The 9,131-nt window shown below is 41.6% G+C and overlaps 1 non-coding gene across 1 annotated transcript; it reads left to right on the forward strand.

Annotated features, from left to right (window-relative positions):
• Window positions 1–8,581: 8,581 nt before the first annotated feature.
• On the forward strand, window positions 8,582–8,685 carry LOC130977535 (small nucleolar RNA R71). The gene has a single exon (XR_009085224.1). It is a non-coding gene; the product is annotated as a small nucleolar RNA R71 (small nucleolar RNA).
• The last annotated feature ends 446 nt before the right edge of the window (window positions 8,686–9,131 follow it).

Here is a 9,131-nt window from a genome sequence, read left to right on the forward strand (position 1 = left end):
TTATAGAGTTCTTGGGCTATAACCTCATGAACTTCCACTTCTTCTTCAATCATGATGCTATGAATCATGATGGCCCGGTCTAGAGTAACTTCGGACTGGTTGCTAGTGGGAATGATTGAGCGTTGAATGAACTCCAACCATCCTCTAGCCATGGGTTTGAGGTCATGCCTTCTCAATTGAACCGGCTTGCCTCTTGAATCTCTCTTCCATTGTGCGCCCTCTTCACATATGACTGTGAGGACTTGGTCCAACCTTTGATCAAAGTTGACCCTTCTAGTGTAAGGATGTTCATCTCCTTGCATCATGGGCAAATTGAATGCTAACCTTACACTTTCCGGACTAAAATCCAAGTAATTCCCCCGAACCATAGTAAGATAATTCTTTGGATTTGGGTTCATACTTTGGTCATGGTTCTTGGTGATCCATGCATGGGCATAGAATTCTTGAACCATCAAGATTCCGACTTGTTGAATGGGGTTGGTAAGAACTTCCAACCTCTTCTTCGGATCTCATGTCGGATCTCCGGATATTCACCCTTTTTGAGTGAAAAGGGGACCTCGGGGATCACCTTCTTCAAGGCCACAACTTTCATAGAAGTGGTCTTGATGCACCCTTGAGATGAATCTATCCATCTCCCATGACTCGGAGGTGGAAGCTTTTGCCTTCCCTTTCCTCTTTTTAGAGGTTTCTCCGGCCTTGGATGCCATAAATGGTTATGGAAAACAAAAAGCAATGCTTTACCACACCAAACTTAAAATGTTTGCTCGTCCTCGAGCAAAAGAAGAAAGAAGAGAGTAGAAGAAGAAGAAATGAGGAGAAAGGGAATGGCTTTGTATTGGCCAAAGGGGGGTGGGATGGTGTTTAAGGTGTGTGAAAATGAAGGAGTGAAGGAGGATTTATATAGGAGAGAGGGAGAGGGGAAGAAGAGAGAGAGAGTGGTAGGGTAGGTGGGGATCCTGTGGGGTCCACAGATCCTGTGGTGTCAAGGAAAAGTCATCCCTGCACCAAACGGCTAACAAAATCACGTTTTGTGCCATTTCTGGCGTTTAACGCCAGCTTCTTGCCCTTTTCTGGCGTTTAACGCCAGTCTGGTGCCCCTTTCTGGCGTTAAACGCCCAGAATGGTGCCAGACTGGGCGTTAAACGCCCAACAGCTAACCTTACTGGCGTTTAAACGCCAGTAAGTGCGTCCTCCAGGGTGTGCTATTTCTCTTCCTGTTTTTCATTCTGTTTTTGCTTTTTCATTGATTTTGTGACTTCTTATGATCATCAACCTACAAAAAAGATAAAATAACAAAAGGAAATAGTTAATTATAAAACATTGGGTTGCCTCCCAACAAGCGCTTCTTTAATGTCATTAGCTTGACAGAGGACTCCCATGGAGCCTCACAGATACTCAGAGCTATGTTGGAACCTCCCAACACCAAACTTAGAGATTGAATGTGGGGGTTCAACACCAAACTTAGAGTTTGGTTGTGGCCTCCCAACACCAAACTTAGAGTTTGACTGTGGGGGCTCTGTTTGACTCTGATTTGAGAGAAGCTCTTCAAGCTCCCTCTCCATGGTGACAGAGGGATATCCTTGAGCCTTAAACCCAAAGGATTCTTCATTCACTTGAATGATTAACTCTCCTCTATCAACATCAATCACAGCCTTTGCTGTGGCTAGGAAGGGTCTGCCAAGGATGATGGATTCATCCATGCACCTCCCAGTCTCTAGGACTATGAAATCAGTAGGGATGTAATGGTCTTCAACTTTTACCAGAACATCCTCTACAAGTCCATAAGCTTGTTTTCTTGAGTTGTCTGCCATCTCTAGTGAGATTTTTGCAGCTTGCACCTCAAAGATCCCTAGCTTCTCCATTACAGAGAAGGGCATGAGGTTTACACTTGACCCTAAGTCACACAGAGCCTTCTTGAGGGTCATAGTGCCTATGGTACAAGGTATTGAAAACTTCCCAGGATCCTGCCTCTTTTGAGGCAGTTTCTGCCTAGACAAGTCATCCAGTTCTTTGGTGAGCAAAGGGGGTTCATCCCCAAAGTCTCATTTCCAAATAACTTGTCATTTAGCTTCATGATTGCTCCAAGGTATTTAGCAACTTGCTCTTCAGTGACATACTCATCCTCTTCAGAGGAAGAATACTCATCAGAGCTCATGAATGGCAGAATTAATTCCAATGGAATCTCTATGGTCTCATTTTGAGCCTCAGATTCCCATGGTTCCTCATTGGGGAACTCATTGGAGGCCAGTGGACGTCCAGTGAGGCCTTCCTCAGTAGCGTTCACTGCCTCTTCTTCCTCCCAGAGTTCGGCCATGTTAATAGCCTTGCACTCTCCCTTTGGATTTTCTTTTGTATTGCTTGGGAGAGTACAAGGAGGGAGTTCAGTGATTTTCTTGCTCAGCTGTCCCACTTGTGCCTCCAAATTCCTAATGGAGGACCTTGTTTTAGTCATGAAACTTTGAGTGGTTTTAATTAGATCAGAGACCATGGTTGCTAAGTTAGAGGTATTCTGCTTAGAATTCTCTGTCTGTTGCTGAGAAGATGATGGAAAAGGTTTGCCATTGCTAAACCTATTTCTTCCACCATTATTGTTGTTGAAACCTTGTTGAGGTCTCTCTTGATTCTTCCATGAGAAATTTGGGTGATTTCTCCATGAAGAATTATAGGTGTTTCCATAGGGTTCTCCTAGGTAATTCACCTCTTCCATTGAAGGGTTCTCAGGATCATAGGCTTCTTCCTCAGATGAAGCGTCCTTAGTACTGCTTGGTGCATTTTGCATTCCAGACAGACTTTGAGAAATCAAATTGACTTGTTGAGTCAATATTTTGTTCTGAGCCAGAATGGCATTCAGAGCATCAATCTCAAGAACTCCTTTCTTCTGATTAGTCCCATTGTTCACAGGATTCCTTTCAGAAGTGTACATGAATTGGTTATTTGCAACCATTTCAATTAGCTCTTGAGCTCTGCAGGCGTCTTCTTCAAATCTGATCAAGGTTGTATCTTTCCCAAGCTTCATAGAGGGATTCTCCATCCTTCTGTCTGAAGGTTGGACTTCCACTCTAAGCTACTCAATTTTTGAGGTGGAAAAGAACTTTGCCAAGAAGGCATTGACTAGCTTTTCCCAAGAGTCCAGGCTTTCTTTAGGTTGAGAATCCAACCATATTCTAGCTCTGTCTCTTACAGCAAAAGGGAATAGCATGAGTCTGTAGACTTCAGGGTCAACCCCATTAGTCTTGACAGTGTCACAGATTTGCAAGAATTCAGCTAAGAACTGATGAGGATCTTCCAATGGGTTCCATGGAACTTGCAATTCTGTTGCATTAGAGAAACTAATTGAGGCTTAAGCTCAAAGTTGTTGCTCTAATGGCGGGATAGAGATGCTTCTCCCATAGAAGTCGGGAGTAGGTGCAGTAAAGTCACCCAGCACCTTCCTTGCATTGTTGGCATTGTTGTGCTTGTTTCGGCCATGTGTTCTTTTTCTTTGAAGAATTCGGTCAGGTCCTCTAAAGAGAGTTGTGCTTTAGCTTCTCTTAGCTTTCGCTTCAAGGTCCTCTCAGGTTCAGGGTCAGCTTCAACAAGAATGCTTTTTGTCTTGCTCCTGCTCATAAGAAAGAGAGGGAACAAGAAATGTGGAATCCTCTATGTCACAGTATAGAGATTCCTTGAAGTGTCAGAGGAAAAGAAGGGTAGAAGACAGAAGTAGAAATTCGAACTTATCAGAGGAGATGGAGTTTCGAATTTTTGCATTAAGGATAGTGTTAGTCCATAAATAGAAGAATGTGAGGAGAAGGAAGTAATTTTCGAAAATTAAGTGAAAGATTTTGAAAATATTTTTGAAAAACATTACTTGATTTTCGAAAAGAAAGTGGAAAAGAAATCAAGTGATTTTTTGAAAAAGATTTTGAATTAGAAATCAAAAAGATTTGATTGAAAACTATTTTGAAAAAGATGAGTTTAAGAAGATATGATTGGTTTTTTTTTTTAAAAAATGTGATTGAAAAGATATGATTTGAAAACAATTTTAAAAAGATTTGATTTTTTAAAAAAAATTAGTAACTTGGCTATCAAGAAAGATATGATTCAAACATTAAACCTTTCTCAACAGAAAAGGCAACATACTTGAAATGTTGAGTCAAATCATTAATTGATAGTAAGTATCTTTGAAAAGGAAAGAATTGATTTTGAAAACATTTGATTGAAAAGATATGATTTGTAAAAGATTTGATTTTGAAAACTTTGAAAACTTGAAAAAAATTGATTTGAAAACAAAATCTTCCCCCTTGTGCCATCCTGGCGTTAAACGCCCAGAATGGTGCACATTCTGGCGTTTAACGCCCAAAACTATACCCTTTTGGGCGTTAAACGCCCAACCAGGTACCCTGGCTGGCGTTTAAACGCCAGTCTGTCCTTCTTCACTGGGCGTTTTGAACGCCCAGCTTTTTCTGTGCAATTCCTCTGCTGTATGTTCTGAATCTTCAATTCTCTGTATCATTGACTTGAAAAGACACAAATTAAAAATATTTTTGGATTTTTAATAATAAGGAATAATCAAAATGCAACTAAAATCAAATAACAATGCATGCAAGACACCAAACTTAGCAGTTTATATACTACTGACACTAATGAGAATGCATATGAGACACACAAAATACTTCAAGTCAATAGAATTCAAAGATTAGAGCAAGTAAATCCTCAAGAACATCTTGAAGATCACTAAGACACATGAATGAATGCATGCAATTGACACCAAACTTAAGATGAGACTAGTGTCTCAACAAGAAACATAACATATTTTTGGTCTTTTTATGATTTTGTAAATTTTTTTGTGTTTTTCGAAAATTAAGTGGAAAAGGATATCAAAATTCTTAATGAGAATTCCAGGAATCAGTGCAATGCTAGTCTAAGACTCCGGTCCAGGAATTAGACATGGCTTCACAGCCAGCCAAGCTTTCAAAGAAAGCTTCGGTCCAAAACACTAGACATGGCCAGAGGCCAGCCAAGCCTTAGCAGATCACTGCTCCAAAAGCAAGATTGACAAAAATCAACAAGCTCTTGTGATAATAAGTTGAAACCTCGGTCCAATGAAATCAGACATGGCTTCTCAGCCAGCCAGATTTCAACAAATCATCATGAAACTCTAGAATTCATCTTCAAGAATTTCGAAAAAAAAATACCTAATCTAAGCAACAAGATGAACCGTCAGTTGTCCAAACTGAACAATCCCCGGCATTGTTACCAAAAGCTTGCTCAAAACTTGAACAATCCCCGGCAACGGCGCCAAAAACTTGGTGCGCGAAATTGTGAACAATACTTTTCACAACTCTCATAATCCCTGGTCATGAACTCCAAAAACTTGGTGGTTCAATTCCATGGCATTACACAACTTCGCACAACTAACCAGCAAGTGCACTGGGTCGTCCAAGTAATACCTTACGTGAGTAAGGGTCGATCCCACGGAGATTGTTAGTATGAAGCAAGCTATGGTCATCATGTAAATCTTAGTCAGGCAGACTCAAATGGATATGGTGATGAACGAAAATAATATAAAAGATAAAGATAGAGATACTTATGTAATTCATTGGTAGGAACTTCAGATAAGCGCATGAAGATGCCTTCCCTTCCGTCTCTCTGCTTTCCTACTGTCTTCATCCAATCCTTCTTACTCCTTTCCATGGCAAGCTCGTGTAGGGTTTCACCGTTGTCAATGGCTACCTCCCATCCTCTCAGTGAAAGCGATTGCATATGCCCTGTCACGGCACGCGAAATTCAGCTGTCGGTTCTCGGTCAGGCCGGAATAATATCCATTGATACTTTTGCGTCTGTCACTAACACCCCGCCTGCTAGGAGTTTGAAGCACGTCACAGTCATTCAGTCATTGAATCCTACTCAGAATACCACAGACAAGGTTAGACCTTCCGGATTCTCTTGAATGCTGCCATCAGTTCTCGCCTATACCACGAAGACTCTGATCTCACGGAATGGTTGGCTCGTTTGTCAGGCGAGCACTCGGTTGTCAGGCGATCAACCATGCATCGTGCAATCAGGAATCCAAGAGATATTCACTAGAGCCTTGGTTACTTGTAGAACAAAAGTGGTTGTCAGTCACCTTGTTCATAAGTGAGAATGATGATGAGTGTCACGGATCATCACATTCATCAAGTTGAAGAACAAGTGATATCTTAGAACAAGAACAAGCGGAATTGAATGGAAGAACAATAGTAATTGCATTAATACTCGAGGTACAGCAGAGCTCCACACCTTAATCTATGGTGTGTAGAAACTCCACCGTTGAAAATACATAAGCATAAGGTCTAGGCATGGCCGAATGGCCAGCCTCCCAATGATCTAAGATAGCATAAAACACGAAGATAGCTACCAAGATCTTTTTCAATACAATAGTAAAAGGTCCTACTTATAGAAAACTAGTAGCCTAGGGTGTACAGAGATGAGTAAATGACATAAAAATTCACTTCCGGGCCCACTTGGTGTGTGCTTGGGCTGAGCAATGAAGCATTTTCGTGTAGAGACTCTTCTTGGAGTTAAACGCCAGCTTTTATGCCAGTTTGGGCGTTTAACTCCCATTTGGGTGCCAGTTCCAGCGTTTAACGCTGGGATTTCTTGAGGTGACTTTGAACGCCGGTTTGGGCCATCAAATCTTGGGCAAAGTATGGACTATCATATATTGCTGGAAAGCCCAGGATGTCTACTTTCCAACGCCATTGAGAGCGCGCCAATTGGGCTTCTGTAGCTCCAGAAAATCCACTTCGAGTGCAGGGAGGTCAGAATCCAACAGCATCTGCAGTCCTTTTCAGTCTCTGAATCAGATTTTTGCTCAGGTCCCTCAATTTCAGCCAGAAAATACCTGAAATCACAGAAAAACACACAAACTCATAGTAAAGTCCAGAAAAGTGAATTTTAGCTAAAAACTAATAAAAATATACTAAAAACTAACTAGATCATACCAAAAACATACTAAAAACAGTGCCAAAAAGTGTATAAATTATCCGCTCATCAGAAGACCTCTACATGTGAAAGCTTCAATGCTCAGCCCAAGCACACACCAAGTGGGCCCGGAAGTGGATTTCTGTATTATTTACTCATTTCTGTAACCCTAGTAACTAGTTTAGTATAAATAGAACTTTTTACTATTGTACTAGGGGTCTTTTTCCCTATTTTCAAAATCATATGTCATTTGGGGAGGCTGGCCATTCGGCCATGCCTAGACCTCATCACTTATGTATTTTCAACGGCAGAGTTTCTACACACCATAGATTAAGGGTGTGGAGCTCTGCTATTCCTCGAGTATTAATGCAATTACTACTGTTTTCTATTCAATTCATGCTTATTCTCATCATAAGATATTCATTCGCACTTCAACCTGATGAATGTGATTATCCGTGACACTCATCACCATTCTCACTTATGAATGCGTGCCTGACAAACACTTCCGTTCTACCTGTGAAAGCTAGAGTGTGTATCTCTTGGATTCCTGGTCCACGACGCATGGTTGCCTCTCCTAACAACAGAGCCTTCCATTCCGTGAGATCAGAGTCTTCGTGGTATAAGCTAGAATCCATTGGCAGCATTCTTGAGATCCGAAAAGTCTAAACCTTGTCTGTAGTATTCCGAGTAGGATCTGGGATGGGATGACTATGATGAGCTTCAAACTCGCGACTGTAGGACGTGGTGACAGACGCAAAAGGATAGTAAATCCTATTTCTACACGATCGAGAACCGACAGATGATTAGCCCTACGTAACCCGTAGCTAGACCATTTTCACTGAAAGGATGGACGGTAGCCATTGACAACGGTGATCCCCCTACAAACAGCTTGCCATGGAAAGGAGTGTGAAGGATTGGATGAAGGCAGTAGGAAAGTAGATATTCAAAAGGAATGAGGCATCTCCATACACTTATCTGAAATTTCCACCAATGAATTACATAAGTATCTCTATCTTTATCTTATGTTTATTTATATTTTAATTATCAAAACTCCATAACCAGTTTAATCCGCCTGACTGAGATTTACAATTGTGCATACCAAGTTGTTGGCACCATTGAGATCACAATTTCGTGCACCAGCCACGTATGTTGGTTGGGGTTGTAAGGTTTGTGGTTTTGTGGTTGGGTTTGCTGGTTTCCCCACCCAAAGTTTGGGTGGTTTTTCCAACCTGGGTTGTAAGTGTTGGAATGTGGATCATATGGTTGCCTTTGTTGATTTCCCACATAGCTGGCCTCTTCCCAATCACCTCCTTCAGTGCTTACTTCCTCTTGATCTTGTGTGTGCATTGCAGCCACTTGATTTGTTTCTAATTTCCTGGTGAGCTCTACTAATTGCTTGGCAAACACCTTGTTTTGGGCTAGAATTGTATCAACATGGTTCAGCTCCATGACTCCCTTAGTGTTGTGTCTCTCTGAAGCATAGTAGTACTCATTCTCAGCCACTGTCTCAATCACTTCAATGGCTTCTTCCACAGTCTTTTTCCTGTTCAATGAACCTCCTGATGAATGGTCTACAGCCTTCCTTGATTCATAAGAAAGTCCATCATAGAAAATATGCAATTGCACCCAGTCATGGAACATGTCTGGTGGCCATTTCCTTGTCAAATCCTTGAACCTTTCCCATGCCTCGTAGAGAGTTTCACCATTTTGTTGTCTAAAAGTCTGAACCTCAGATCGAAGCCTATTGACCTTTTGTGGGGGGTAGAAACGTGCCAGAAACTTGCTTTCCACCTCATCCCAGGTTGTTAGGCTCCCCCTTGGGAATGATTCCAGCCACTTAGCTGCCTTGTCCCTAAGTGAAAATGGGAACAAGAGCAGTTTATAGGCATCTTCCTGGACTCCATTGGACTTCACAGTGTCGCAAATTCTCAGGAATTTTGTGAGATATTGGTTTGGATCTTCATTAGCACTCCCACCAAATGAACAATGATTCTCCACCAGTGATATTAGCTGTGGTTTGAGTTCAAAATTGTTGGCCTGAATGGGTGGTTTCTGAATGCTGCTACCACAATTCCCAGAGGTTGGGTTTATGTATGAACCAAGAACCCTCCTCTCGGGAATGGCATTGTTTCCATCAGTTCTCTCATGGTTGTGAACTTCTCTATCCATGTTGAGATCTAGAGCTTCCT

The sequence above is a fragment of the Arachis stenosperma genome, chromosome 4 (genome assembly GCF_014773155.1).
Source record: "Arachis stenosperma cultivar V10309 chromosome 4, arast.V10309.gnm1.PFL2, whole genome shotgun sequence".
Lineage (NCBI taxonomy): Eukaryota > Viridiplantae > Streptophyta > Magnoliopsida > Fabales > Fabaceae > Arachis > Arachis stenosperma.